The sequence below is a fragment of the Phodopus roborovskii genome, unplaced genomic scaffold, assembly GCF_943737965.1.
Source record: "Phodopus roborovskii unplaced genomic scaffold, PHOROB, whole genome shotgun sequence".
NCBI lineage: Eukaryota > Metazoa > Chordata > Mammalia > Rodentia > Cricetidae > Phodopus > Phodopus roborovskii.
Window position 1 is genome coordinate 490,361 of NW_026125966.1, and position 9,640 is coordinate 500,000.

Below are 9,640 nucleotides of genomic sequence, written 5' to 3' on the forward strand. Positions count from 1 at the left end.
AAGTATTTGACATGAAAGACAGCCAGGACTCACTCCAGCACTACATAGAGAAATCGTGTCTCAAACAAACCAGAAATCACACACACGTGCACACACACACACACACACACACACACACACACACACAAAAATTGAGTTAACCTAGATTTAAAAAGAAAAAGAAGTAAATACGTACATAAATACATAAAAATAAAAGGCTACAGAAAGGATACCTGCGGTAGAAATTTTAAAAATCAGGTAGACTGACTGGTGGGTTATAGCTAATACCTTTATTCCCAGCACTGGGGATCTCTATGACTAGGAGGCCAGCCTGGACTACAGAGCGAGTACCAGGACAGCCGAGGCTACACAGAGAAACACAAAGCAACAGTAGGAAAAGAGCAGTCTTGAGCAGGGAGTTGTTTTGGCACACACCTTTAATGTCTGCACCCTGGAGGCAATGGAGGGGGGGGGGTCTCTGACTCAATGATCAGCCTGGTCTACAAGGGCTAGCTACACACAGAAAACATGTGTTGAAAAACTAAAAACAAGAAGTAAGGGAAGGAGAAGGAGGAGGAGGGAGAGGAAGAGTAAGAGGAGAGCATTAGGGAGAAAGGACCAGCAGCTAGGGACTGGTACACTTAAGGGATATGAGACTCCATGATTGGGAGGGAGGGAGGGAGGTGGCCATAGCAGTTCTGTGCCAGTTAAGTCTCCTTTCAAAGGCATTTTACTGCTTGTTTGCACTTTTGTGTTTGCTGTTGGCCAGACACTATGCTCTATCACACCCAGCTTCCTTTTATGTCTGTGACTCCAGAAAGGTTTAAAGATTTATAGCTGTCTGTCTTTAATTTCTCTCTCTCTCTCTCTCTCTCTCTCTCTCTCTCTCTCTCTCTCTCATTTATTACTATTACTAGTATTAGTAGTATTAGTAGTAGTATTCTATAATGAGACAGGGTTTCTCTGTATTGCTTTGGAACTAGCTCTGTAGACCAGACTGGCCTGAAGCTCACAGAGATCTGCCTGCCAAGATGGAGTAAGCATGTAACATACTTTTCAATATCCTAAAACACAGAATCATGAGGATACTCTCCTGTTTGAGACAGCATATTACACTCCTACATGAAAACAAATACCATACAGGGTTAGCTTCTGCTCTGGAGTAGGTAGGTAAGGGGGAAGAAAGAAAAAAAAAGAAAGGAAGAAAATGAAAGAAGAAGAAGATGTGTGTGTGTGTGTGTGTGTGTGTGTGTGTGTGTGTGTGTGTGTGTGGCACCATCCCACCGGGGGTGGGGTGGGGTAGGGGGGAAAGAACCCAAATCTCTGCTGGGTGGTATGGTGAACAGAGGAAACCAGAGCCCTTGAATTGACCTATTTTATGTTGAACAATCTTACAGGTGGAATTACTCAGCTTTTGCTAAAGGCTAAAGAAAGAAAACAAACAAACAACAAAAACAAACTAAAATTTAAAAAATAAAAATAAAAAAATGCAATCCTAATAACATAAAATACATCATCCCTTTCTGTGTAGTTTGGATTCAGCTTCCCTTAATGAAGGAAGTTTTGCACAGTACTACCTTCAAAGACTAGCCAGCTGCCTCCCTCCAGGTGAGCAGTAAAGTGTGTGCCAACAAAATGAACCAAAATGTAGGACCTGTCTGCACAGACACAAGCAACGTTGCTGAGAGGGGCAATGTACAGAAGCCTGCAGTCCCTAACCCGAAAGTAATCTCCAGTTGATAACCCACCCATGGTGGTATGGCTGGGTGAGTGGAAGGAGTTGTGGGCATCAGAATACAATGTAGGGAGGAAAAAAAAAAAGGAAGGAAGGAAGGATGGAAGAAAAAGAAACACAGAAGATAGAAGAAAAGGGGAGAAAAAAAAGTCATCCCCACCACACTCACCCTCCCTCCCCCAACCTCAACCCCCCCCCACACACACACGCCTTTCACCTCAGTGTTCACTAGGGAGGCAGAGTCTCTGTGAGTTTGAGGCCAGCCTGCTCTCTTGAGTGAACTCCAGGACAGGCTCCAAAGATACAGAGAAACCCTGTCTCAAAAACAAAACAAAACAAAACAAAAAAAAAAAAAAAAAAAAAAAAAAAAACTAGCCGGGTGGTGGTGGTGGCACACGCCTTTAATCTCAGCACTAGGGAGTCCGAGGCAGGCAGATCTCTGTGAGTTCGACACCAGCCCGCCTGCTCTAAATCGATATGTGAGATAATTCTATTGCTGGAAGGGTGTCCCAATATCAGTCAGAGAGGTTGAGGGCTGCAGGCAGGCAGGCAGGCAGGCAGGCAGGCAGGCAGGCCTCAAGCAGCAAACCTTTGCATGACTTAATGGTAAATATTCACAGAGACATTAGACTCCTGTTTTAAAGCCAGAGAAGGAATGAGGACAGACAATTCTATTGGGACATCTGTAAATGATGTCAATAAGATCCCCGTCCATCAAATCTGCTTTGTTTGTTTTAGATTTCATAGAAAGTAAACATTAAAGCAAGGATGGCACCATTTCCCAATGCTTTATTGAACCAAACCTCTGAAGGACTACACGATCGCATTCCTTTGAAAGTTTCAACTAAAGAGTAGACACTTAGCCAGGTGGGACGGAGGTGAAGCATGCCTTAAGTACCAGCACTTGGGAGGCAGAGGCAGGTGGATCTCGGTGAGGTCAAGACCAGACCAGCCAGCCAGGTCTACAAGAGCTACTTCCAGGACAGTCACCAAAGCCACAAAGAAGCCTTGTCTGGGAATAGATGATAGATAGATAGATAGATAGACAGATAGATAACAAATAAATAAATAGATAGACAGACAGATAAACAAATAAAATAACAACACAGCCCAACTTTGTGACTGTAAGAGTTCATTTTCTGCATATCCAAACACTCTCAGCTGGCTAGCTAGTGTGCAATTCTGTCCCAGGTGAAGAATCTCAAGATACTCAAGAAAACAGAAATTCATAAATGGTTAAAAAGATCCTGTGAGCTAGAGGCATCATCCACAGTTCAGATCACGTGCCTCTTTTCTTCTCACAGAAATAAAATTAGATCAGCTGAAATGACCTCTGTCCTACCTACACAGAGACTTATACTGATGGGCAAGAAATGATGTAGAAAGGTGAGTATAAAAAGTATTCTATAAGGATATAAAATGCGAACGTTTTATTATGCCAGAATCTGAATAGCAGCAGCAGCAGCAGCAGCAGAGTTGTCCCAAGGAGATTTCTGAGACACCCTGACCATTAACAGTTTACCAATAATACACAGCTTGGGACATGGTAGTACGCTCCGGACAGCTTCAAGATCGATTGTTCTGATCTAGCGTCCTCCTTGTACCCACCAAAGCTACCGGACTGACAACAGGCCATTATATGCTTCTAGATTCTTAAAACTCTGGTTATGGGGTTGATGAGTAAATGCAGTTATGAAGGAAAACTGTTGATCAATGATGTCAAAACTTGAAGGAAAATGAAATGACTTTGAAACGATAACTCTGTTGTGTTCCAGTTTATTAAGGAATAACAGAAAGTGTTAAATACCTGTGTGTGTGTGTGTGTGTGTGTGTGTGTGTGTGTGTGTGTGTATGTGTGTGTGTGTATGGTGGGGGGTGATTAAATAAACAAGCAAAAAAAAATAAACAACGACACGATCTATGTTTTTGGGACAAAATTCACATGTCCCCACTCAGTAAATTTTGTATCAGTAAAAATGCTGTCTGGTTGGCCTGCTAGTCAATGAGGTAGCAAGATTTTCCTGATGACTACTGTGGCCTGGCTTATGTGCTTGTCTCACCTACTCCTTACATCCATCCCCTGCTGGGACATGTACTTCTACAGGGGATGTGCTGCTTCTCTGTCCGTCCTTCTCTCCTAAAACCTGAACTTAAGAAGCGCCCTGGGAAGAGTAAGGCGACGACATCAGAACCTTCCCTTTTGGGGGAGGGATAAGGGGAACAGGCAGACCCACACAGGAAGGCCAAGAAATTAAGTGTAGTCCTGTTCACAAGGAGGTCAGGCATTTGGATAATGGCCTCCATTCATTCCCTTGGGAGGAATCTGCTGCCTCCATTAACATATGACTGACTGGTGCCTCTTGTCAAGGTCCAACATAGATTCCTCAACTCCAGCTCTCAAAGCCACACCCCAGCTAGCTCCCAAGCTATGTGGAACTGTACAGACTAAATGGTGTGTCATCTCTTCTCCATAAAATGCTGCAGGCAGGCAGGCAGGCAGGACATTTCACCCTCAGATCGTGTCTATCTCCTGGACCTGAGTTCTCTGAGATCGAGGCCAGACCGGTCTACAAGCAAACAGAAGGAAAAACATTAAATGGATCGTTTTATTAATTTTGAACAGTTTGGTAGAATACAACAGTTTAATAGTCACTACAGTGCTTCTCCTAGCCTGGAGTGCGTGCGTGTGTGCGTGGCTGAGTCCCATTCCTCCATCTGTCTGTCCACAGTTCAACAAGTATGGATTTTCATCCAAGAGAATGCCAGGTTCTGGGCCTGGGCCTGCTGACACTTAACCTTTAACACCCAGCACACACAAGTGAAGTGCAGGCCAGCCTGTTCTAAGCAAGTTATGTTTCTAAGATAGGCTGGCAGGGCTAAAATAACAAACAACAAATAGTGTGTCTGTGTTTGAGAGAGAGAAAGTAGAGGGGCAGGGTCACCAGGCAGAAGGGAGGGGAGGAGAGGGAGGGAGGGAGGGAGGGAGAGAGAGAGATGTTAAGTTATCTGGCAGGTGGTGATATATGTTTTTAATCCCAGGAGAGGCAGGCTGATTTCCCTGAGTTGGAGGTCAGCCTGATCATTGTAACTAGTTCTAGGACAGCCAGGATGATTCAGACAGACCTTCCCTGCCTCTCAAAAAATAAAAACAAAATTAAACAACAACAACAAAAATTACAGGGAAACAATGTAAAATTAAATACATAGTCATGAACATACTTTAATTCATTTGAAATCAATCAAACAAGCAAGCGAGCAAGCAAACAAACAAGCAAAAAGAAAACAAAACAAAACAGGCAGCAGTGCAGCAGTGCTGGGTATCTCAATTAGGAGGGAAAGAAGTAATCTCCCTGTTTCAAAAAAAAAAAAAAAAAAAAGGTGTCATTTATAGTTATTTGAGACAGGGTTTCTCAATGTGTAGGAAAAACTTACTGTCCGGAATTTCTTTCTGTGTGCCATCCCAAATCGGAACACAGAGATCCAGCTGCCTCTGCAGAGATTAAAGTCCTGGACTATCACAATGCCAGATGCCCTCATAGGACAGATATGGACATCAAGGGCCCATGGTACTGGATATCCAACAGCTCATTCATTCATCCATCACTGCATTTGTGCATGGCACCGAAAAAAAAAAAAAAAAGAAAGAAAAAGAAAAAGAAAAAAAAGAAAGAAAAAAAATCGATAGAGAGAGATTCCCTCCAGAAAATGAAAACACTACACAACCAAACCCTAGCACACAGGAAGAAAACTCGGTCGTATGAGGAAATTTGTAGCTCTGATTGCTCTCCATTTACAAAAAAAAAAAAAAAAAAAAAAAAAAAAAAGAAAGGAAGGAAGGAAGGATAGAAGAGCACAAATAAAAAAGAAAAAAACATATATAAATAAATGAAACACAAATCAAGTGGAAATGCCACCGTTCAAAAATTAGGAAAGGAAAAAGCTAGAGATGTTGGTGCAGGGATCCCACGGGGTTGGGGGTGATGGAGGGGTGGGAATCATCAAAGCCCAACACATCATTTGAGGGAGGACCTAGGCTTTATTTATTCCAACAGTCTACACCACCACCACCAAACCCACCAACATCACTTCTTCCCCCCAACCCCAAGCCTATCTAGGCTAAGAGAGTATCCCTCCCTAGGGAATGGTCTCCCAATGCCCTCCCATTCGTTCGTGTACTAGGGATAAACACCCATTTCCCCTAGTCATCAATTTCATTCTTGGGAACAGGGTATTTTTAGTAGTTTCTCCACTGTCACTTAGACTCTCAATTGGGGAAGGGGGGGCTCATGGTTGTGGATCCCTGGGAGATTTCCGTATTGTCAGATTTCTCCTTCATCCCATAATGACTCTGTTCTTCCACCAAGTCGAACTTCTGGATCCTTCCCTCATGTACACCCGGCTGCCACCCCCCACAACTCCCCCCCACCGTGCTCACAATTTACTGAGATCTTGTCCCTTTCCACTTCTCAGGGGTGTGTGTGTGTGTGTGTGTGTGTGTGTGTGTGTGTGTGTGTGTGTGGTGAGTGTTGGGTGGAGGATCTATGTATGTTACTCTTTGGGACCTCCTTGTTTCCCCTCCCCTTCCCCCTGGCAGAGGACAGGTGTTTGATTGAAAGGATTTGTTTTTGTTTCCTGTGTTTCCTGTGTGCAGGCTCCTCTGCAATGCTAACATGGAATATAGTCTGTTTCTGTTTACTCCTATGTGTCTTGTCTCTCGTCTTTTGGGTTTTCACGATCCACCACCCACAAGAAGCTGACAGCCATCCGATCCCTAACTAATTTCAGAAGACTTCCACCCCCACCCCTGCGAATTTCTCCTGACTTCGGAAGGTAACAGGCACTCTTGAAGGGCATGGTTCACAGGCAAGCAAGTGGGCCAGCAGGCAGGCAGGCAGGCAGGCAAGCAGGCAGGCAGGCAGGCAGGCAGGCAGGCAGGCAGGCAGGCAGGCAGAGGTATTCTCAGGAGCCCAAGAACCCCAAGTATCTGCAGGCATAGTGATGAGCAGAGGAAACCAGAGCTCTGTCGCTGAATACCTGAGCACACTCCCATAGGTAGGCTCTCTAAACTTGCCCAACCAAGTCTTCTGGGTCCTCAGAGAGAGTTTGGGGTCCTTGCTGCTTCTCTTGCTTGATCTTCTCCTGCGCTTGCACATCAGTACTCTCTCTCTCTCTCTCTCTCTCTCTCTCTCTCTCTCACACACACACACACACACACACACCAGATCCCTGGGACACCCCTAGATGGGAATGGATGGTCTGCAAGGGCAGACAGATAGGTTTGGTGTATTCCCATGACTGCATGATCATACTAGCCCCTTGGTTCCCATGGCTGGGCCTGAGCCTGGGCCATACACTTGTCTGTGTTTTTCAACAAGGTCCAGCGCCCCCCCCCCCACACACACACACTTGAGAATCTTCAGGCAGTGCCCAATTTGTCTAATGACATGCTGAACCTTGGGAAGAGGAAGAGGGCTGTATGGGCAGCAGGAGGAAGGAGGAGACTGCGAAGGCAGAGCAGGCAAAGTGAGGATGAGGCTTTCCTATTTATCCCACCAAAACTCTCCCTTATAAATTAGACACCACAATCTTCCCTTGTTCCTTTGTTTTATTCCAAATCCTCCTCCTCCTCCACTACTTCCTTCTTGATTGGAGACAGGGTTTGTGTGTATGTGTGTGTGTGTGTGAGAGAGAGAGAGAGAAAGAGAGAGAGAGAATGTGGGGGGGGCATAAATTATGCTCCAGTATGCTCCAGACACATTCTAGGTCACAGTTCTAAATTCTTCTGTAAGGGTGTGGCTGGCTCAGCAAGGATAGAAGCAACCAACCATGTGTAACCTCAAGGCAGATAAACCCAAATGGCACACCAGTTTAATACTCTGTATCCCAGTGAACCCTGTATTGATACCAGGCACCTGGGATGGTCTGTCTCCTTTTGTTGTTCTTAATATTCTCTTTTGTTTGACTGAGTCCTGCCTGAACCTTTGGGTCATGATCCTGCAACTCCTGAGTTCTTTTCCAACCTACACAGTTTAAGGAAGGCAGGAAAACAAATAAACAAGAAGAATCACAGTAGTTATTTTGGATGAAAGATATAATTATTGGGAATTTACAGTCAGATAAATAAACACGAGTGAAAAGTTTCAGCACCGAGATGAGCCCCTCTGCTCTGCCCACAAAGTCTGGCAACATAAATCAAAGCAAATCAAACCTAATTTTGGAGAAATGCATGATTGTCAAGCTGGCAGGAGTCTGGGTGAGCACAGTCCTTTTTCTGTGAGGTTTTTTTTTTTCCCCCATTTTATCTTATAATTTTGTTTTTTGTTTTATTTTATTTTGTTTTTTTTTTTCAGTTATTTGACAGGCAGGAAAACTGTGGAGGGTGTTTGTGTGTGTGTGTTGTGTTGGGTGTGGGGTGGGGTGTGGGGTGTGTGGTGGGGGTGCTTGTGAATACAGGTACCTCACAGACTGTGATTTGTCAAATATTCCCACTGAAATCCTGTCCAAAACTGAAAACTTGCAATTGGAGACGTGCCTCAGACAGATGTCAAGTTAAGAAAGATCACTGGCTGCTCTCTCTTCCAGTTCAACACCCTCCCCATGTCCTCTGGGTGCACCTGACATTCGCACTTGGTTCACAAGACTAATAGGTAGACAGGCAGATAAATGTAGTACACCTTGCCCCACCCACCCAACACCACCACCACCACCACACACACACACACACACACACACACACACACACACACACACAGACACCACATGCGCAAGCGAGCAGCAATAAGTGACTGGGGACTTGAGGAAGTAGCTAGATCCAATGAAATTAAAAGTCAATAAACCACTGGAATCTTTTCTTTCTTTATTTGTTTACATTATTGAGTATACAGTGAAAGAGGGCATATGGTTCAAGAGGAAGGGATGTGGCATTGACCACCATTTGGTGACCGTTCGTTGCCATTTGGCAAGGTTACAACCTGACAACATTGCAGACAGACCACACTTGTCCAGCACATTTTTTAAAGTTTCATTCCTTCCTTCCTTCCTACGTACCTACCTACGTAAGTACATACCTAATGTTTCTCGACATTTCCCTTTGTGAAATTTTGTAGAGGACAAAATCTCCTATGATGGTAGCCTAGGCTCTTTAAAGAAAATAATTCTTTGGTGCGGTGGGGGTGGGAGTCGGGGGCAAAGTCCCCAACACCAGGAGCCCTCCCTAAGGACACCCACCAAGAGCAGGGCAGGGCACTTTAGAGATGTACTACTAGACACACCTGATGGCCTACAATTCAGATGCAGAGAGGAGCCCGAGAAATCAGAAGGGTACCTTCATTATCCTTGGAGAAGACTGAGATGTCAGTAGCTTCTCTTTTGGACACTTCAGGAGAGCCTTAAGCTAAGCAAGCCTCTGCTTGCTCCCTACAAAGCTCTACCCCCACCCCCACCCAATATGATGCATTTGCATAAAGGAAGGTCTCTCCATTCATCCCCTTGGGAGGAAATTGATAGGTCTTTCATTAACATATGACTGTCGTTGCCAGGCAGCGATAGTGCATGCCTTTAATCCCAGCCCCTCCCTCTCCCTCTCCCCCTCCCTCCCCCCCTCTCTCTGCTGCTGACAGGTGTATCCCAGTGATTTCTAGGGCAGCCAGTTTGCCTGGGAAAACACAGTGAGTTCCAGGACAGCTGGGGCTACACCATAGAGAAACCACCGCCATCTCAAAACAAAAGAAAACAAAAACAAAACAAACAGATATCCCAAAGACAAAAGCATATGATGAGCGGTGTCTATGTCTACTTTTAGACTCATCAATCCCACCCCCCCACACACACATCAAGTCACACCCCACTTCATATTCTCTTCCATCTCCCACATCGTCCTAGGTGCAACTATAAGGTGGAACCTTCTCTCAGTGAAATGCAGTTGGC